General features: G+C 47.4%; 1 long non-coding RNA gene across 4 annotated transcripts in view; it reads right to left on the bottom strand.

Moving 5' to 3' along the window:
- Window positions 1–11,649, bottom strand: part of LOC111929455 (uncharacterized) — a 176,316-nt gene extending 164,667 nt beyond the window's left edge. For 2 of the 4 annotated variants that reach the window (XR_015287368.1, XR_015287367.1), the window contains exons 1-3: window positions 11,391–11,649; window positions 8,963–9,210; window positions 8,210–8,326 (exon numbers count right to left, since the gene is read on the bottom strand). This is a non-coding gene — a long non-coding RNA (uncharacterized LOC111929455). Of the gene's footprint in view, window positions 1–8,192; window positions 8,327–8,962; window positions 9,211–11,390 lie in introns of all 4 variants that reach the window. The other 2 variants (XR_015287366.1, XR_015287365.1) reach the window with 2 other exon arrangements.
- Between the last annotated feature and the right edge of the window lie 10,525 nt (window positions 11,650–22,174).

Genomic DNA, 22,174 nt, shown 5'->3' with positions numbered 1-22,174 from the left:
TATCTTTATTAAGGAAGTCTTGTACTAAACCTTCCCTTTTCCATCTTGGATAGATATTCACCTCCTTCCAAACCCACTATAGTTATTGCAGCTCAGTGAATATCCACAGGAAAACAGTCTCAGCCCATGATGGTTATTTAGGCAACTGGTTTTTTTCTATTTCATTAGTTATTTTTCCTGCTTTCTAACTTCTACACAACCTTAGTCAGTTTGCTCTTGAAGCAGTCCATAATTTACTACGAACTCACTTTCAGTACATATAGTTACTTACATAAGCATGCACTCAAATGCCAGAGGCAAGTTTTAGGATTAGCTGACTGCTCTTAATATGTTAAATCCCAGTGCACCTTTGTAACACAGATCTTTACCTGGGTGAAACAAAAAAATTCCAACTGTCCTTAAGAACATGAGACATATTTTAAGCAAGCATTACCACAAGCACCTTTTCAGAGTCCCAGCTGACAGGAAATATGACTCCACATCCATGATAAATTGTCTCACTGGATTTAATGGCTGTCATTTAAGACGCTGTTTTCCTTCCTGCTGGCTGCATGATACAAAACCATCACATACCCCTTTGCTGGTTCAGACAGCACCATGGGGGCAGGTGCACAGAAGGTTTCACAAAGGACAAACCACATCCTACTCTAGGTACCATTCTCCCCGAGATGTGAGAGAAACAATGACAGCAATGGCAGCTCCATCCAGACCAACCCAACACTGCGTGTGGCTTCCTCACCTTCCCTCAACCGCAATTAGGGCAGCCTGCTCCTTGGGAGATTGCCAGGCTCTGAACAAGTGTTTGGGTAACAAGGAATAAAACTGCAGCCCACATAATCCACCAAGAGCACTTTATGTGTATGACAACGCAGGACTCCATGGGCAGACCTGGCCACACCTTGGTGCTCATGGGGCTACAGATGACACATATTCCATGGAAAAGACTGCTCTCATCAGAAAGCTGAGCAGTGAAAGACCACTGCAAAGCTGGGGACAAAGCCACAACTACAAAGCAAGAACAAAGTCTTGAATCAAGCTTTTCAGAGTCGTTTAGGGAATCAGAACATGACACATTTTATTCATGACTATCTCAGATATATTTATGAGCTTCTGCATACTCCCAGTCATCTACTAACTCCATTATTCTGCTCTCCCTTCAAGATGCCACCTTGATTTACCACTGCCATGGGCCCAGGATCTTTGAAAGTCAGGGGAAAAGTCATCTGCCCCTCTTCTCTAAAGCCCAAAGACCAGAGAGCTTCCTTTCAACCACCAGTGAGCCAGGAAAATTTAAGTCAGTAAGAAGCCATCAATGTACTTTTAAGAAATCTCAGCTCCTTTTGTTTTACACCATTTCTGCAGTAGCTTCTTTCAGAAAAACATCTGCTGCAGCTCACACCAAAGAACCATCCAGCCCAGCACACTCTGACAGAGGCCAGCAGCACACACCTTGGCAAGGGACGCAGAATAAAGCAGGCCCACAGGGACGCTCGTTCAGGACACGCGCCCGGTCCCTAACGTGTGACTCTGGGACTACCAGAGCTCAGGAGAGATTTTCTGTGTTTAACAATCCCCCACAGGTTTCTATTCCAGGCACTCCTTCAGACTTCACCCCTGCCTGACAAGCCATCACTCAGCCAAGTCAGACCTGTCTGCAAACCTTCACTCGGCTCCCCAGAGCCCTCCTGGCTGCCTCTCTGTTCAGCCACACCTTCAACTCCAGCGCACAAAGTCATCTGTTCAGATCAGAGCAGACAGCTCTCCCAAGAATCCTCTACCACCTAAACAAAGGTCCCGTCCCCTCCATACGTGGGAGACAGACAGCAGATGTATGACAGAGAACCCTTCAGTCTTAGGCACAGCTCTGTCACACACTTGGAACCTGCTGTGGCGTGGGAAGATTCTGACACAACACGAGCAAGGCAACTACCCAGCGCTGTTCCCAACTGCGCTGTCTCACAGTCATCTCAGCTTCTCGCCCAAGCTTTCCTGACAAACCTCCTCGCTCCTACCCTAACAACTTCCTGCATCTCTCTTCACAGAGCAATCCTGTCTCTGAAGAGTTAACTCCCACAGGGACTCTTCAGATTTCAGCATCTTTATTGCCTTGCAAGAAGATGAAAAGCAAACAGCAAAAGAAATGGGGAGGAGGAGGGAATGGCCGAATCCTCAGTGCAAGGTCAGACACTAATACACCATCAAACTAGTAACAAAGAAACTCACAGTTAACATGTCCCTTGGGTGACATCATGTACATTCCCTGATATCCTGTCTCCTTTCCCCATCTGTCCCTTTGTCTCTGCGCTGACTCCTGACAGGCCAGACCTACTGAGACACATCTGACAAGGCCTGCCCAAACAGCAACACTGCATGGGAATTTGATAAAACATCCAGTGGACACCCCACTGACCCTTCCACTTTCTCCTTCCCTCCATTATCCACTTGGAAATGGATTCCTTCGTCACCCTGCTCATAACTGACCTGCACTGGGTTGCATCCTTTCTCTGGGCAGCTTTATTACTAATTCTAGGCACTTGGTAGCTGGTCCATTTCCTTCCCCACAGGAAAGGAGGACCCTGCCACATGACCAGAGACACCGCTCAGACAGCAGAGAGCTTTTCTGCCCAGGCACCAGGATCAACACTTCCCAACCAGCGGCAACTGTTCACTCCAACTCTTTCAAGCTCAGCTTAATCCTTTGCAACACAATTCTCCAAAAGGTGCAGGAGGCAATTTATCAGCTTGAAACCTCTGCTCAGATACTCTACTTGGGATGGAGATTGGCTTTCAGCACCAGCAGCTGAACACATGACCTTGACCATCCTGCTCTTCCACTTCTTCACCACCCAGCACATCTAGTTCGTATCCACCTACAAGCCAGAGCCCTCCACAGCAAGCCTGGCAACTCCAGATTTTGCATGGCATTAAGATCACTGCCTTTCACCCAGAACAGAGGAACCCTGCTCATGGTGTGATTTACTCAAGTCACTGACCACAGAGGAAGAATTCCCATATCCTGAAAGAGCAAGTGCTCATTTTCAGCTCCTCCATCTCACTTCCCTAGGACATCAATTATTAAAGCCCTAAGTTCTACTGATATAATTTAAAACAAGTCCCTTGGAATAATTTCCCTTGTTCACTCATTCTCAGGTGTTAACTTTTAGGATCATGAATTCATGTACTACACAAAAAAAAATTAATAAAATACAGAGTCTCTAAGATATACAAAATGGACTAGGCTACACTGCTCCAGAAGCACAAGAGACTCCAGCACCACAGATACATTAGCCAGGAGGGTCTTTAGCAGTGTCCCCCTACCCCTTACACCTTTTTCCCTGGCATTTGCCTGCTTCCTCCATTAAGAGTGCAGGCTCTGCAGCCCAGCTTGCCTTGCACTCTCGTTTCCTCCAACACGTGATACGAGGGGTCTGGGCTCCAGCCACCGAACATGCAAGCAGAAAGCGATCAACTGACTCTATGCAGACTCCCACTTTCACCTACATGTTCCCAACAACCTCTCCAGCCACAGCACATTCCAGCAGTTTACAGCTTCAGCAAGAAACACCGCAGTCTCTGAGCAACAGCCTTACAGAACACAACCCTGTTCATCTCCAGCCATCATGTTTGCTCAGACATCATTTTAAAAGTCTGCTCACTTCATTCTGCCTCAGGCCCAGATCACATCAAGCAGACCAACCCCAACCAGAAGCACGAGCTCTCTAAAGCCTCAATTAGCAAAGCAGAGGCTTCTGTACAACTGAGGAAGCCTCTCTAATGAGAGCTTTCCTTCCAGCTCTTTGATTAAGCAAAGTGGCCGGAACAGCAAAAGTGACAGAAATGTTCACTGGGGGCCTTGCATTTAGCCTGTGTAGGCAGCCAAGCCAACAGCAGCTGACGGGGTATGTGAGCACACACTCCATGACTGAGCGAGAACCCTGGGAAGAGACAGGCAGAGCTCTGCACCACAGTGCTGACCACTTCTAACAGAGGTTACCCCAAAAACGCTGCACACACAGTCCATTGAGCTTTGAGCTCTTGGTATCATGAATGGTTTATCTGAAAAATGGGAGCAAGACAGAACTGCAGAGATTTTCTCTCAGCCAGCAGAAGCAAAAATGGGAAGGGGAAAGACATATGCAGAGTAAGGAAAATACCGTACCAAAGGTAAAAATGGCAAATGAAATACAAATCAGTGAAAGCTTAGCTCTTTACCAGAGGTAAATAGCTCTTTATCATAAGACTTTCAAGAGTCAATATCAAGGACAGCAGGGGAAGATTCATACTGTGCGGGTTCTGACACCTGCAACTGGGAGGTTCCTTCAGTCCAGAACAAATCACAACAGCTCTTCTGGAAGAGAGAAGTGGTGGATGGCCAGGACTCTCTCTAGCTCTTGGAATTTCCTTTAAACACCCTAGTGCCATAGCAAATGGAGCACTGGACATTGCTTTTGAGCTGAGGCAGTCAGTGGGATACACTGGACTCCCAGCTGCCTCTCCTTAAAACAGCCATCATCATCTTACTGAACTGCCCCCTGCCTGTATTTCACATTTCCCCACAGCTGGCAATGAGTTCTCCCATACTGAGCAGTACAGAGCAGCCCAAATAAACACTGCCACTTGGAACATGTGCCTCCTCCAGCAGAGGCAGGAACAATTCAGTTACTCAAGGAAAACACCATTAACAGCTTCCTTTTACACCATTCTTCTGGAAGCCAGAGTCCACTGAAATCCATGTAAAACATTAGGTTTATCCATAAGGTCCTGCAGAAGCACGGCTACGCTTCCCTCTGCAAGCTGCGGCTGCGTGCAGCAGCCAGAACCCGACGCAGTCAGGCAAGTTGTAAAGAGCTAAATGCTCACTGCCAACAGCCGCTCCTGCTTCCTTTCAACCTTCGATAGCCAGAGGGTTAGCATGTACATCCCGCACCTTTAGAAATGGTCTTAAATCTAACATTTTTGCTGCCTTTGTCCTGTCAGATAGGATAACTTCTTAAGTCATCCACTGCTGCATGTTACACATAATTGAAAAAATTATTTCAGATAGCTATTACAATGCTCCAGTGACATTTCTTTCACTTGACCAGCAATATCTGTAACAGCATCCATCCTTCTCAGGATTTGGAGCTGTAGATATTGTCCTACCCAAACAAATTTCCACTGTTATAGGCAATTGGTTCTGCCTTTATTTTTCCCATCAAACATAACTGAAGTAAAACTTTCCTGCTTGCTAGACTCTGATGTCTTCCCTACACAGTTAGTTTACATATGTTAAAAGATGTATCAGCTCCTTCTTCTCAGGGAGAACAGCCACATCATGCTTTCCTGAAATTACCATACAGATTGCTTATAGAGGGACTAATATGATTTTCCTTATTTAAAAACCAACAGCTGTGTAATATCACATGTTCCATTTAGCCTGGTTTGTGTCAAGCTTGAGCTGTCAAAAGCAGACATGCTGGCCACAGAAACAAAAGCACAGATTTCATCCCTGAACCACTGGGCTTGCAATAGACAGACCAGAGCAAGTTAAGACATGAGCACCCAAGAATATTCTAACTTTTGGGTAGGAGCTCCTATGGGAACCATGGCAACACAGGAGGGCTGCAGTCCACACAAGGCTTGGCCTCACTGGGAACACCGGGCTAGCCCGTCTTTGGGAGAACCCAAGCAAGGCCAGCTGGCCAGAAAACAACCCAGCAAGAGTCACAAGATTGCAAAACCATCAAGGAGCCCCTGCAGCTTGTCCTAGGGTGGCTGGAATCCACTGAACTGGCAACCCCTCACGTGTCTAAAACAAAGCTGGAGGACAGACTTAGGGTCAAACATCAGCCCCTAAACCTATGCCAAGATAACAAGGCTAAACAGAGGGTCCCGAATCATTCCACATGAAATCAAACTCCCCTTTCCCTGGCCTCAAAATTTGTGACCGGGTGCACATAGTTATTAGCCAAGTGATACCAGAGGTGTTCAGCTTAACTCTACTCCCTTAGGAGAAGACTCCTCTGCAGACAGCTCTGCATGAATTAAAAAAAAACCAAAAAACTCACAAACTCACTAGGTGTGAATAGCCAAAAAAAGCATCTTGAATTTGAAAATAAACGAGCAGGAAGTGTTTTGGGAACATTTACACTCCATTTGTCTCATGTGCCAGCCAGCTAACATCACATCCCCCAAACAGGAAAGTTTCCCATTGCCTTTCATTACTCATTTCTCAGTGTTCACACACCAGAGACATCAGCCAGAAAAACATCCCTTTGTACCACCACGATCTACCTTGTCCCAGGGCACTTTGGAATAGAGTTAAGCACCTGCTCAGATTAAGACCAGTCCCAGAATCCTTTCTTTCACCAGTGCACACACACCACAGCCCTGCAGGAACAATTCCTAGCAAGCTACAAGGTAAAGGCTCCTCTCGTCTCCCTAGTTCTTAAAGCCCAATAAAAATTATTTACAGCGTCTCTGGGCTATCTGGTTTAATCCTTTCCAGCTCAAGTATGACACTTGCTGGGACACTATTAGGTTTCTTACGGTGCTCTGACTAGCAATCACATCTGTACCTGACTGTCAGGGGACACTCTTGGCTGAGCCGGCCACCCTGGTCTATGCTGAGAGCTCTAAAATTTCTCAATTGAAACATTTGAAAGTTAATGAACCCTTCTAACACAAAGCTCCCACAGCTTGAGAGTTCCTTTATGAGCCCAGCACACCGTGGATGCACAGGAAAAGCTCACTTTGGGCAGGCCTCTCTTTTCAGAACTCACGCAGGCAGAAGGCCAGACTCTCAGGCACAGCACAAGGCAGTCAGGACCAAAAGGCACCACCCGCAGGATAGCTGGGTGGCTCTGCCACGTGCTACTCCAGGCCACAGCCCGCCCCCCAAACAGGGCTGGCTACAATCACAGGCACTCACTGGACTAACACACGGCTGCTATAAATGGCAAACCACTTTTAACTCTCTGAAAACAGTCATCAACTCCCAGCCACTGTCCAAATGTGAAACAATTACAAAAAAACCTCAAGAGTCACTTACAAAGAAACATCATTGTGGGGAAAAAAAACAATCATCTTTTCAAAGCAGTTTTTTACTTACGTGCATCTTCATTTGAACTTCGGTTCCTCTTCCAAGAACGCTTTCCTGTCCTGTGAAGTGGGATCTAGAACCAGAGCACCCCCCACAGTTCCACATGACCATTGGTAATCCCCAAAATCCATCAGTAACCCAACACACAGAGTCAGACACAGAGAACTGGTGCCGTTTTTACAGGCAGTGAACAGGTTCTTCCACTGAAGGCAAGTATGTGAGGCAAGACCAAGGAAACCCAGTGCCTCTGCTCCAGAAGCACAACCTTCTTCTGGCTTCCACTCATGCCAGCTCATATTCCTCCCTCCAGGACTGCACACCTGGCCCAAATGACACCATCCAGCCCGGGAATACCACCCCATCTAACTGGGAGCATTGGAATGGGGCCCAACCCACACCCAAGCACAGGGCAGACCAGGCTATCTTTGCCATAGCAGAGAAAGGGACTGGCTTTTGTCTTTCAGGTTTTGGGTCTCATTTTTTCCCCTTGTTTTTTACTTGCTAAGCCTGCAGTTGGGGCTGAGCATGGGGAAGGGGGAAGGGAACAGAATCTGGTGAACAGCTGGGGCCTATCACTTTTCATTGCAGGTCTTGGAGAGATGTGGTTGACAGAGTGATGCACAGAGGCTGTCCCAGTTAATGACTTCACCATTCTCCATCATTATCCCCATCATTAGGAAATTAGGAGGACAGAAGGTATTTACTGTAAACCTGCCACCTCCCAAGGAGAGATAAATAGAAACTGATAAATGGGATCTTCTGGTGCTGTTCGTCTATTAACCTTCTGCTTCCCAGTTTAGGCATATGCATGCTATCCTGCCATTAATATCCAGTAATTGGCATAGCAGTGGGCAACACGCTCCTACCTTGAGCGTCAAGCCACGCGCACCGCAGCGCTGCGGCTGGCTTCGGGGAGGGGCTCCCACGCACTGCTCACACCTCAGCCCCGAGGCTGAGCGAGCAGCCAGACCTGCTGGGTCTGAGCATCAGGCATGGGTTTGATGGCAGGAGACTTGGGAGGAGGAGAGGGCACTGTGTGTGTATGACCTGCCCTGCATGGAACCAACAAACCAGCACGAAGGGACATCGGCACCCCCAGCTGAGCACCCACCTGTTTTGTCAGCATACCTGTATCAACAGCTCACAGACACCTCTGCGGATCAGAGTCCTACTCACTGCAATCTCTCAGCATCCAGCAAAGAAGCATTTTCCTCACCATCTCAAAGCCATGTGTTTTGCAAGCTGCTAAAAAAAAAAAAGGGCAAGCTTCTGAGGGCTTGGAATTTACAAACTTACCTTGCTGGTCAAAAACCAGCTAAGGTTTGAGCAACCTGGACCGACAGTTCCGCAGCTCCCTGCCCACACAAAAAGCTCTCTGCACGTGCTGACTTGCTTCCCTCCTACAGACTGAACATCTGCAAAGGAACAAGTTCTCAGAAGGACAAACCGAGCCACTTCTTTCCTCAGCAACCCAACCCTCCAAGGCTGAAGCAAATCCCTACTTGGAGACCAGGATTTTACCCATCTGGAAAGCAGGGCTGCTTGCAGGTCAGTCAAACAACTACAACCCTCTTCATTGTTTCTTCCACCTACAAGATTACCCCACCACTTTGGAAAAACTCTCATCTGCTGCAGCTTGCCTCTGCTACTTGACATTATTAACTGCTTTACTTACCCTACCTCTAGCATTTTCACATGGTGTGCAGGTGACTATAACTCAGAGACACCAGCCAAGACGACAGCTGCATTTCTGATGAGGAACAATCAGAAAAACTTAACACAAGTCTTAAGAGTCCTACACTATTATGGCAATATTTATCAACATAAAACCTTTTCCAGAAGTTCAGGGCAAACAGAGGGCCTGCTCTTGCATGTACTAACCTGGCAAGTAGCTCATCTGCTCTGTGCTGGATGGATGGCTCCAGTACCCTGGAAGGCAAGTGCTGCAGGCAGGAGCCATGCTCGCTCCTTCCTCGCGTACTCTCTTGCACACATCAACCCACTGCAGGAGACCAAAGCCAACGTGACTGTGATGGCGAGTTCTAATGGGAACACCAGTATTAATTCCCATCTGTCTAAGCAACTGGCAGTGTCCATCAATTACAGCAAGAGCCAACTAACAGTTGCAGCTGCAAAATAATAAAAGCAGAATTAACATTTCAAGTTCCTGTCATTCACCTGAATTTTTTACAGTTGTAATTAGCAAGCTGCAGAAGCTGTCAACAATCAACATCAGCCAATCTGTCTGCACCAGGAACCCAACTGCCTGCCAGAAATTGTCTTCGACAGGTTTTTTTCTCCCCTTGCTTCCCTCTATTAAAATTTTCCCTTCAAACCCCCCTAACACTCTCGTGTCTTTTACCACCAGTCACTAGAATTGAACATGTCAAAACAGCGAGAGACAGAATGACTGACACTTAACTGATAAAGTCATAATTATTTCCTTGCTCCGAAGCTCAGTATCAAAACATGCTGCTGTCTGTCTCCCCAGGCCTCTGCTTCCCTGCCAGTGAAGAACTAGTGCTGCAGCCCCTTCCTAATAATGTGGCTCTTACTGGGCCCCAAACATTCCATACGTGGAGAGGCTGAGACAGCAAAAGAACCTTTCCAGCTAAAGGCCTGCTCTTTGACGAGCAGGTGCAACTGTTTCCCAATCTTTAGTAGAAGACCTTGTTACACACATTACAACACCCAGAGGCTCTATTTCCTCAGGAGCACCTGAAAGCCCAGTGCTCCCAGGGTTTCAATTTCTTTTTTCTGTTGTGCCACAGTACACCAACAAGAAACAAACCAAAAACTAACAAATAATCAAAACAAAACCAACAACCTCAAACATTTGCTCATTTCAGTGTCAACCAGAAACCAATTCTTTTTTTAAAGACCCGAGAGCAAGCAAAGCATCATCCTTGGAGACTACAAGCACTAGAACCAAGATGCTGTACTTTCAGGGTAAAGTCAGGTTCTGTTGTATGTTGGGGGTTTTATGCAGGTTTGGGGTTTCTTTCTGTTGTTGGGTTTTGAGGGTTTTTTTTAATAAATCCTCACATTTTTAAAGCTATTGATCCTCCTTGAAACCAAGCTGTGATACAGGTGAGATATATGTCATAAGCAGTTAAGAGCATTCAAAGCTGGTTAGAACACACTACACAACAAGCAAGAACACCTGTAAATGGCCTGGGATAAATAGCTCTCACAGGTGCAACCTTTCAAGTAATTGTCATCATGCGAACTCGGCGCAGCTGGGGGAGCTCTCACCCGCCGCAGCAGCGCTGCGCTCATCCCCAATGTCGCCACCAAAGGCACCCGAGCGGGGCACAGCCGTGGGTAATGGTTAAAACAAAGCACTGCTAGGAAGAGAAGCTCTAACAGTGCACTCCACACGCCCTCTGCTACCCGACCTCCACTTAATGCATTAATCCATCTGCCAGCTGAGTAACCACAATGAAAGGATAAAGCTACATAAAAAAACACAAAACAAAAAATCCCAATGAACAAAAAACCCCAAGAGCCTCAACGATTTGTATATCCACCAACAAAAACCGCATGAACCACTCCTTTTCTTCAGAAAGCGCTGCACAATAGGTTTCATAGGCAACTTGTGTAAATAGTTGCAAACCCGGTAGACTTAATGTAATATTACTATGTTAATATAGATATAACATTATATAATATGCACATACTTGCTCCTAATTACTGAGTTACCATCGTCTTAACAAACAGTAATAGTGGAAGGAACACAGGGCAGAAACCCGTTCCCCGGCACGTTTATACACATAATACTGATAAACTGAACAAATACTGAGAGAAAAACCTATTTCGTAACACAGAAATATCTGAGGAGCACACTAGAGGAAAAGCTCCTTAGTACAAACATCACCGACCTGAAAGCACAACAGAGAGATACAAACTGAAAACGTACTTCTCCAGAAACTGACACTTAAAACTTTTAGCACAATATCAGGCAAAATCCACCTACTTTGCAAAGGATTCCATGGAACATAAATCTCTTTTTTCCCAGCTAGACAGTGAGACAGGCTTCCAGCCTGGGGCAGCGCCTGAAATCCTTGCGCTGCCCCTTGGAACCAAACCCATCTGCTTCCCAACACAGCAAAAAAGTTTTTTCACAGTTTTTCTCAAACCCAGCCTATGAGACTGGCAGCAGCAGGAAGGCTACAGGACCGTCACTTGGGCTTAAGCAACTGCGGCCTACACACCCATCCCGAGGGCAGCCGCAGCCCAGGCCAGGCACCCCTCAGCGGCTCAAAGTCCCAGCAAACAATTCCCTCCCGAGCAAGTAAAGCCTTCTTACCGACAAAATCCAGCCGGAGTCCCAGGGATGACGAGATGTGCGAGACCAGAGCTTCCCGCCGCGTCCTGAGGGACGGGTCCGGACCGGACTTTCCCGCCGCGCTCTGAGGGGAGCAGCGCGAGCCCTGAGGGACCGGACTGGACCGGATTTTCCCGCCGCGCTCTGAGGGGAGCAGCGCGAGCCCTGAGGGCAGAACTTTCCCGCCGAGCACCTGAGGGCACTGCACGTGCCCTCGGTTCGAAGGCCACGTGACGAGCGCGTGAGGGGCACGTGAGCGCCCCCTGCTGGTCACTCCCGGAGCGAAGGGCGCCGGGTGCCCGGGCACGAAACGACGAGATAAAATCCCCGACCTTCTCCTCATCCTAATATCTGAGACTAGAAATGTACTAGAGCACGACAGATTCATTCAGATCAATAAAAAAAGTGAAGGCAGTACAGGAACTGACACAAGGGAAGCCTAAGAAAGCCTTGAAGCCCTGTGGCCTGGATTCACAAATGGAATTAAATAGCAAGACATTATACATCAAGTAGAAGGCAGTCAGCAAGAAACCACTAGATATTTATCCAATATTTTTTTGGCTTCAGATGATGAATTTTTAAACTGAGGAAACTCTCAATACTTGCCAATCTTAAAATTTGATTAATAAAAGAGAGCAGAACCATGGGGAAAGGGTCATTTTTGTTCTCACAAACAGCATTTCAAGCTGAAATGTACTTCCTCACACTGCTTATTAAAACAGGTGCACAAAACATAAAAAAGGTGTACAAAACAAAGCATCTGTAAAGTGAACCTGACAGTCCTGTAAACCAAAAATTCAAGTAAGGAATATCAGACCCAGGACAGGCTTCTGCCCCAGGAGCTGAAGCAGCCGCTGGTGGCAGGCCAGGTGGGACACGCTCCTGTCCCGACGGCACGGCGCTGCTGCCCTGCACTGGCCCTGCCCAGGAGAACCCTCCCAAAAGGGGTCAGGAAAAGGACAGAGCAAGAGATACAGTCACAGAATCCCAGAACCACCGAGTCTGGAAGAGACCTGTAAGCGCACCGAGTCCAGCCATGGACCCAGCTCTGTAACCCCTAAACCACTAAACCTCATCGCCCAGTGCCACATGCAGATGCTTCCTGAACACCTCCAGGGGTGGTGAATCCACCACCTCCCGGAGCAACCTATTCCAGTGCCTGGGCACCCAAACAGCGAAAACGTTTTCCTGGTATCTAATCTGAATGTCCCCTTCCAACTTAAAGCCACGATAAACACTCCAACTGCTTCCCCAGCAGCAGAGGCCATCTCCCAAAGGCTGGTGGTGCAGCGAAAAATGAAACTGAGCAAATAAGCAAACATTGCTGTATCCTGGTCTCCTGCCACAGATCCTAATTCAATGGATGCTGCTCTTATAGTCCCTGACCTCTTAGCAAAGGGCTTGGCCCTGGGTTTCACTGCTGAATATTATTTCTCTTGGGAATAAGAGATAATGAAATTGAAGTGATAGGAAAAATATTTATGACTCAGGAGGGCAACTACAAGATGCTTTAAAGCATTTTGCCCCTTTTAAACTCTCAAGTCCAGGGGAGGGAAACTACAGACCAAGTCTTTTTAAACCCTAGGAAGTCTCAAAGAACTGTTTTATCCTATTTTAATCTTACCAACAGCAAACACACCCTAAGGTGTTCAAGAACCACCCACCACCAAGTAGTCATAGCTAATTTAAAAAAAACAAGTTGTGTTTAAAATTGTATCGTGACCATGGAGTGTCTGGAGAGCCTGAGTGTGCTGACTGTTACACGAACATTGCAGACTCATGAAGTTTGAAAAACCATATTTGTCAGCAAACCAGTGTCCTGGAGACTGGGTTGTGGAGCTGAGGGGTAAAGCCTCGTCACTGTTTGTCACGGGACCCTGCAGTGTGCACAGAGCTCAGCTGCACAGTGAAGCCAGCACCCAGCTGTGACACACCTGGAGATATTTACCTGTAATCCTTCCCAGTGCTCCTGTCCTTCCCAGGCCAAGGCAACGCAGGTAACTCGCACAGTGGCCAGCTCAGCAAGTAGAGAACATTCCAGGCAAGTGTCTGTTCAAACACAAGGGAACTGGGATTCTGATGGACAACATTTACATATTGCCCCAGCTGGCACCCAGGTGCCTTGTTCTGGCACACCACCCTTGCAGAGAACAGCACTGCAAAGTCTCAGGATGTTTTTCCCCTTTGCCAGGGTAAATGGGGCAATGTGCATTCAGCAGCAGGGAAAGGAGTTATTAGTAACAGAGCCTGGGGATGAGGAGGGAACCCTGGGCACAGTATCCTGTCTGTGTACCTGCATTTGCACCCATTGCCCACACACTGAGTGTCACCCAGTCATTCACGCACCCAGCCTCAGCATCTCTTGTTGAAGCTGCCAACATGTGTCCCAAAGATGGTAATAGTTTTGATCAAAATGACTGAGTTCACCAAAATAAAAAAATAATCACCATTTTCTTCCTTCTTTAGTTCCACTGATTATTATGATTAAAGGAACAAAGGAGAGGAAAAATAAACCCAAAATAATTTCAACACCGAGACCTTTCAACACCAAGACCCAGCTCTAAGCTACTGAGCTCCCCACTCGCACACTGCCTCCTTCTGAGATTCCAGCATACAGCCTGAGCAGAGTGTCAGGGAGTTTGTGACACTCTGTGACCAAAGGACCTGTGGCCTGGGTGTTTCTTTCACCCTTGAAATCACACATAACTCCAGCAGAACAAAGTGCCCTGGACAGTGTTCATCCCAGGACAACTCACTAGGAATATTTTGCCTAATTAAATACACTCAGTTCTCCACAGCACAGCAGATCTCTCGGTGCTGGAGAAATAATATAATTTCTTTTCAGTGAGATGGTCGTGCTTTTCCTAGAATGTAAATTAATTCCTGCGGGGAAGGAGAGCGAGGTCTGGCCCAAAGAGCGCTATTTGGCATGATCAGCTCTCCTTGCTGTCTCACAGTCATTCCTGCACAAAATCTGATGTGGCAGCTTGTTTGAAACTTGTTTATTGGGAAGAGGTCATAAGCTGAGCACTGTTCAGAACAGGTCAGGCTTCTGATTAAAGGGCGAAAAAACTGAAATGCTTCACATGCATCTCCGAGACAGAAGCTTGATGAGGAGAGAGAGCTTGTTGTAGAAGAATGTTGCCAAGTACCTCACATGGCAGGCGGCAGCAGACTGCAGGACTGGTTAGAGCAGGGGAAGATTAAATAATTCTGCTGTCGGCATTAACAAATAGTCAGTGCTGTTGTTCTGTACTTCAGGACAGGTTCATGCTGGGAGAAAGAAAGAAATGCTCCTCTCAAAGAGGGAAATAATATGAAACTGTGTCAGCCCCGAAGACCTGAGAGTCAAAACAGATGGGGAGAAAGTAAAACATCGTGAAATGATCTGCAAAACAAAGGAGAGGCAGATCATCTGCCTATCCCTGGTCTTGTACCACCCCAGTGGCTGAATTCCCATGTCCTGAGCCCCAGCTCCGTGACTGTTTCCCCAAGGTCTTCCTTCCATCTGTTGTGCTTTTTGCAGCATGTGGAGAAAAAGAAATTCAGGGCTTTGCTATGTTATGCATTGTTGCTCTTACACATTCCTGTCAGCTCCATGTCAGCTGTGCTGTCCCAAGCTTTAGAGGCTGCAGCCTCCAGCCTGGTGACGTTACCAGGCTGCTCTCAGCGCTATTGAACCGGAGCTGTCATGCACTCCAGAAGCACCAGGCAAACAGCCATGTGCTTCCTTCTCCTCCTCTCACTCTGCCCTTCTCCTTCCAACTTCATTGTGACGCTATTCCAGGGAGCAGCCTGGAAAGAGAAATTCCTTGTTCTCCGCAGTGCTGGTATAACAGTTTTCTTCTTGCCAACCTCACACACTCTCCTGGTCAAGCCCTGCAATGTCCTCCTGGGGGACTCTGAGTTATTTGCATCTGGAATGGAACAGCAAAACCATTTCAGGGCCCCCTGTAAATGCTGAAGTAACTGCAAATTAGGAAGAAAATAACTCCCAGATTTTCCAAGAAGAAGAAAATGCTTAGGAAACAGAGTAGGAAGAAACAAAGTAAAACATGAGAAGTCAAAGTTCTCTGAGAGGCTTGAAAGTCCACTAAAAAAGAAAAATCTGATTAATTTTTCAAGGATGATTTCCTGATCAACAGCTGCACAGAGAAGGGATGGCCCAAGCTATTGAGTACAAGTGCGTGGTCCTTAGCTGCACTTTCCCTGGGAAGCTGTGCAGCACTTCCCAGGATCTCCTGCTCTCCTGGGGCAGTCCACCCCCAGGAGCTGAGCTCAGCACTGCGTGCCCACAGGATTACTGAATCGGCAGAGCTCTTCCAGGAGCTCTGACCCTGCATTCCTCAAAGCTCTCTCACTCCTTAGAGCGTTATGTCCCTCTAACCTAGAGAGCACCAAATAAATCTCTCCAGCTGTTAAATCCAGGCAGGCTCTTGCTAAGTGCTCCCTGGAGCATGAGGTGCTATTTTCTTCAGCATACACCAGCCTTAACTGTACTATAGCCCAGCCACTCCTCTGGTGAGAGCCTAGAGCTGGGAGCAGGGCCCTCCAGCCCCACTGCTGCCCTGCAGGGATGACAGGAGTAAACCCCCAAACCTGTGGTCTGCTCTGTTCCACACAGGAGCCGGAAGATACCATTTATGCCACTTAAAGTACAATTGTTGTGTGTTACCAGTCGGGCCTCCAGCATGCAAAGCGCTGGAAATACAGGGAATTTTTAACGGATACTTAGAAGCCCTCAGGTGAGGCATTTATGATTAAGAAACCAGAAAGTCATAAGAAGCCCAACTAAGGCAATAATGCTGCTTCTGACACATATGTTTTGCCTGCAGCCTTCCATGCAGCGCTTCTGAAAAACCAACCAACCAATCAACCAAGCATATCAGCATCCCGCACAGCTCCTGGCCTCTTACAGTGCTGAACCTAGCCCTGGGGAGAGCACAGCTCTGGCCTGAGCCTGGGCCTGAGCACCCCAAACATCTCCTCTTTAACTACACTCCAGCCTGAGCAAGTTTTTTGCAAATTAACAAATCAGTGTTGGATGCAGAAATTACAAAGGCTCCAAAGCAGTATCACCTTTTGAAAAAACCAACCAAAAAGTGTTCTACTCTAAAATTAAAGTGGGGAGGACACAGGAGAATTGCCCTCCCTCGTGGCCTTTCCCTTCTGCTCTTTAGAACCACTTGAAGGACTTCCTCCTGCCCCCCCCCCCACCCAGTTAAGACACTGCTCTCTCATGCACTCTCACACTCCCCCTGTCTCCCCATTGCAGTCTCCAGCAAAATGTCAGAGGAAAAGAAAAGTGACAAGCTCCCAAGAAACTGAATAGCTCATTCTGTTTGAATATCGCATTAACCCAAAGCTCTGCTGCTTCATTTGTCAGCTTTTTCAGCACTCTCCATCTCTGCAGCCCCCCTGACCCGGGCGCTCTGATTAGCCGTGATCAATGGGCACATTTGTGGGAGCTCTGTGCACACTGCTGGACCCTCGGCCTCGCCCGCTCATGCAGATAATAACGGCTCTTCGAGTCACTTGCCCATAACTCCAAGCTTCATTAAACAGGGGGGATGTCACCAAAAGTCCCTTTAACTGTCTTTTCGTTTGCCCGTAAGGGAAAAATTGACAGTGCTGAAAAATGGGATTTGGAATATAAATAACCCCTGGTTTGGGTGTTGTAGTGAATGTTCACAGTTGCCTGAGCCCCCCTGCAGGAGCCTCCTCGCTGGCATAGGTGGGAGGAGAGGCTGTGCAGAGTGGGGAGACTGCACAGAACAGGAACAGCTTCCATAGGAATGGTTTTCCCAGCACAGAGCAGGCACTGGGCAGAGAGTCAGTCACCTCTGCTGCTGGCTGGCACACTACTTTCCATCTACCTTAAAGGTGAAATGAAAGTCTGACAAATATCAAGGGGAAAATAAGAAAGAAAAAACTATTTTCCCAAAGCAACCAAACCCAAACCCCACAAATGCAACCTTTTGCATTTCCAGGCCATGCCAGATATTTCCCTGACAGGCTGTTCAGAGGGGTCTGAACCCCAATTACGGTAAAGAACTACATAACTCCTTATCTGCCCCCCCAGGATGTCCAGGACTATTCTCCTCTGATCCCTGAGGAGCTTTCTCCAGAGCTCTGTACAGATCATCCCTCCACTGCCTCAGTGCGTCTGAGCCAGGAATGCTTTCCAACAGAGCCTTAGGGCAAGCCCTGCACCCCTTCCATCCCCCAGGAAAGTCTCCAAGTAGATCCTCCCGTACACTTCAGCCAAGCGTTGTGCTTGTCCTGCTGCGGCACATTCCGTGACACAGACAGGCTCCCAGTGATTTCCATGGACTCCAGAGCAGGTTCATGCACTGTCACCTCTGCTGGGAAGAGCTACAGATCCAGGGCAAGCAGGAGCCCCTTCCTTTGGGAGACTCCTGATCCCAGAGAGAATTTCCCTTGCCTCCAGAGCACAGCCTGCAGAATAAACCACTGTCTTTAAAACAAACACTCCAACATCGGGCTTCTCATTAGCCCCAGACTTTTGTCCCCTTATTCATGGGAAGGAGCACCCTGGCCACGGAGCAGTCGTTCCAGTGCTCTCCCTGAATAGGGTCTTGTTTCTCTGTCGGAGCCCGCGGCTCTGCTGGGCTGAACTCCCCAAACTGCAGCGATTATTCTGGCTGAAACAAGACAGAGAGCGCATCAGGATCAGGCCACAAAGACTCCAATAAAGGCAACAAGCACATAATAAAGCCCCGTGACAACTGATCCTTACAAAAGGCTGTCCTTACGGAGTGATGTATGGCAAGAGTTTTCGGCCCGGTGCTCCCTGCTTTATCTGGATCCAGTCAGCCCTGAAGCTGAGATGATTTCTGTGCTGTGCTTTCGTTTTCTCCCTCCTGGCAGTACTGCCCACGGGACAAGGGACAGACTGACAGAGGCCAGCAGTCTCAGCAGGGACACTTCTATCCCAAACCTGCCCCTCCTGTCCTGCTGTAAAAGCCTGAAAGGAGGAGCAAGGGGGAGGAAAGGAATGCTGGACACACAAAAAAAGAGGGGGCAATAAAGATGACATGCTTGTGCAGTTTGAGGGAAGGCAGCCTGAATATGCAATGGGAGTGCAGGCTGAACCCCAACACCTGCTGGATGTAATGGACTCTGAAGTGTTGTTTCAGAATTAATCAAGTCATTTAAAATCATAGCTGTAGTCTCCATTCACTACTCCTGTGCATAAACGCACTGATCCCGATACTCATCCATGTCGGGTGACTTGAGCAATATATCACCATAATTGCCATTTTAGGGCTGCAAATTGGAGCTAAAATAACCAGATGCAAAAGAGATGGCCATATCATACTCTCAAGATGGATCTACAAAGTTCAAGGAGAGTTCAAGCATGGAAGAGGCAATAGAGAGGGGTCAAGTGTAAGGAGATTGTTCATGTTCAAGAGGAATTAACTTTACAAATATATTGTTTCTGAGGTGGTAATTGTACCATCTTACAGCTATTCATACCTCATTGAATCTTTGCATTCTTCTCAGCCATTAGAGTGATTGTTCCTCGTTGAAATAAATTTGATTTTGACAAAATATTCTGTTTCAAAACTGCAACTGCAATTTTGCAAAACTGCAAATTTCCCCAAGATTTTCTGCTTTAAGACAATTCCTTCTGAAACCCCAGAGCACAGAACCATATATGAGATCTTCTGTGGGCCTGGTGTGGGAGCTTGGAAGTATTCAAATACTTCAGCTACCATGGATTTTATGCTTACCAACACAGAAATGCCTTTCAGCAGTCAAGGATAGTATTTTCCAAACAACTCAATGAACAAAATTTCACATAAGAGCCAAGTCAGTTGTTCTCTGAAGAAATCAAGTGACAGAGCATCAAGGCAAGGACCGTAGGAGCAGGAACAAACTGTCCTGCCTTGTTTGGCCGAGGTCTACAGCCAGGTGATGTCCCACAGGAATACAAGCACTCCTGTCCTCAGAAGTCCTCAGCAGTCCTACACACCTCTGCAAACCGAAACAAAAGGCATTCCAATCAGCTGTAGGGCAGGTGCCTATGGAACTTTTAAGCCTCTCACCAGCACTAGGTCAAGAAATTGCTTATCTTTTACACTTTAGAGTCAGGTGGGCCCATTAATTTTGTTCCTCTTCCCAGCTTCAAATTGCACTATTTAAAGTCTGATTTCAGCTTATTACTGAACCACCCCCAGATGTAAGAATTACTGGCAGAGTCTACTAAGTCACCTGTACAGCCAGAGAAAACGCACTTCCCGCTGTTCCTGTAAGGCTGGGTAAGTGTCCCCTGCAAAGCTGTGATTCCAGCGTGCTGCTGCTACACCCCCAGCAGACAAAGGGGCAGCTTCCAGCCCTGTAAATCAGCCTAGCACCATTGTGCAGGGAGAGCCGTGCTAATTCATCCTGCGAGGAGCCGCTGACCTGAGCCCTCCCCACAATGGCAGTACAGAGAGCTAATGTGCTATGGGTTACTTGGTAATTCCTGCAGCATAATTGGCCAACATGGAAACGGTAGGAATGACTGAAGTTCATAACTAATTGCAGCCATTACCGAGACAGCATTATTTATGATAAACTGCATGCACTAGGCCTGATTCCGATTTCACTCACATCTCATTCCAGGCAGTTGTTTGACAGGTAGCTGGTGATGTCTCTCTGCTGGAAGAGGCTAACCCTCATGGCTACAATTGTGTTTTCAGCATATCAATTCTACATCATGCTGAGAACACCAGGAAAGCAAGGGTTTTGGGGCTTGAACTCTAGGCTGAGGGGAAAGAAGTCTGCATTTAACTTGTTCTTTGATTGCCTGACAGCAGAACTCTGCTAGCCCATTCCTGGTGCTTCAGGCAGCCTGCTGACCTGTCTGCTCCTTTACTCCCATGTTTACCTGGCTGTCAGGTCAGGTGGGACTTCTGCAGCCTCACTTGACAGGTTCAGAACTGGCATTCAGAACCTGTATTTCAAATCCTCACGTGCTGCTTTGTATGGAATGGGAACAGAGAAGGCAGATTGCCTCAAGAAGCTTACATGCCACTCACAGTTCAAAATAAATGGCTTCCGTTTCCCATTTCTTCCAGAGGTCTGGCTGTTGGGATTCAGCAGGAGTTTTTGGGAAGTGGCCTCCCTTGGAAGTCTGTTTTCAGCTACTGGTGCTCAGCACAGAAACCCAGCTGGAGGGAAGGCAGCTCAGGGCAGCTTTACTTGGGTACTGCCCTAAACGCAGACTCATACACAAACATACAAGAATGTGTGTGTGCACATACATAAAATGTAAATCAGGTCTCCATAAAGTGCCCCAGTTGGACACACTCATTACATTTGATCCAGGCAGGTCAGAGCCTGGAGTCCCTTGCACGGAATGAACAGTTCCATGTCTTGTCTAAAAACCATCATCTGCAAATGGTAATTTTTCGCCACCTTTCATAAACACCAGCAATAGTGCAGCCCTCTCTCCCCCTCTCTTTTTCTTATTCAGGATATCAGGCAGATAAGAGTTATCAGTAAAGGTCATCCTCAATTTCTGTACAGAAATGATCTGTCTCCGGTATGTAATAAACATTTATCCATGCCTTTATTAGCTATATTGGATCTGACAGTTCTGTTAAACCATTTTCTTTCATTTTGCTAGGTCATGACGGTTAATGCTGCTAAAAAATCTCATCACTGCTTTTGATCACTGTATTGTCTTCCCAGCGTTAGCAGGATTTTGTAAAGGTAAGCACTGGCTGGAATGACCTATTAAAGTTACAGCCCGTTGAGCTCCTGGCTTTTTTCTCCCCACAATAAAAAGCGAAGGAGTGTAAAGCATAAATTCTACTCCCGGGGTTATATTTAGTTGGGCAGCTGACATTTAGGAGAGCAGCCACTTCAAGCCCACTTTGCATCGGTTTCGCTCCATCTTTTTCACATCCTTGAGTGTCTGAAATGGTGCTGGGAGCCTCGAGTGTCTGAAATGGTGCTGGGAGCCACAGCACGGCAAATGAGCACAATTAGTGGGACCAGGAGGTGATGTCCCGGTTAACCCCCACCATGCCAGCAGCATGTTAGGCAGCTGCTCAGAAAGCAGGGGCTCAGTATAAAGCCACAGGAAATACCAGAGAGTACAAAGACCCTGCTGAGCCTTCCCAGAACTGGGATCTGCAAAGGCAGCAAGAGGAATGCATCTCCCTCTCGTGTACCTGGGCAAGGTACATGGTCAACGCAAGTCTGCCAGCCTCTGGAGGAAGTTCAGTGTGTGAGTTTAACCTGCTACTCCATGCAGTAAGCAGAGGGCCCCTTAGCCTGCTGTCCTGCCAAGCACAGCAGCCAAAAGCAACAGGCTCACAAGGTACAGGTATCCCTTGTTATGGCTGGCAACAGAAACCTGTCCTCAGACAGAGCCTGCACTGAGTTGTGAACAGCTTACACACAGTCACAAAGCCCAAAAGACCACTCTACTGAGGGCAGAACAGGGCAATCTGGGGATACTGCAGCCACAGTGGCTACCTTAAACATCTCTAGCTAAGAAGTGCCTTCTGCCTGCAGCCCTGTTTTCAGACTGTAACAAAGGCTTGAGATCAGTGGTACAAAAGAGCATATCGTCTCTTTCTGTAAGTGATATATGGCTTTTCAATTTCCTCAAGCAGCCCCTTAGTCAGCAGCAACAACCCACACCGTCCTGCTCTCTTCTCCAGCTGTACCCAGCTGTAGCTTCACCAACTCCCAAAGCAAAACAGGAATGGATGACTGCAGCTACTCACAAGAACAACAGCAAAATA

This window comes from Cyanistes caeruleus, chromosome 5, assembly GCF_971803275.1.
Source record: "Cyanistes caeruleus chromosome 5, bCyaCae1.hap1.1, whole genome shotgun sequence".
Lineage (NCBI taxonomy): Eukaryota > Metazoa > Chordata > Aves > Passeriformes > Paridae > Cyanistes > Cyanistes caeruleus.
This window is presented reverse-complemented; position numbering and strand designations above follow the sequence as displayed.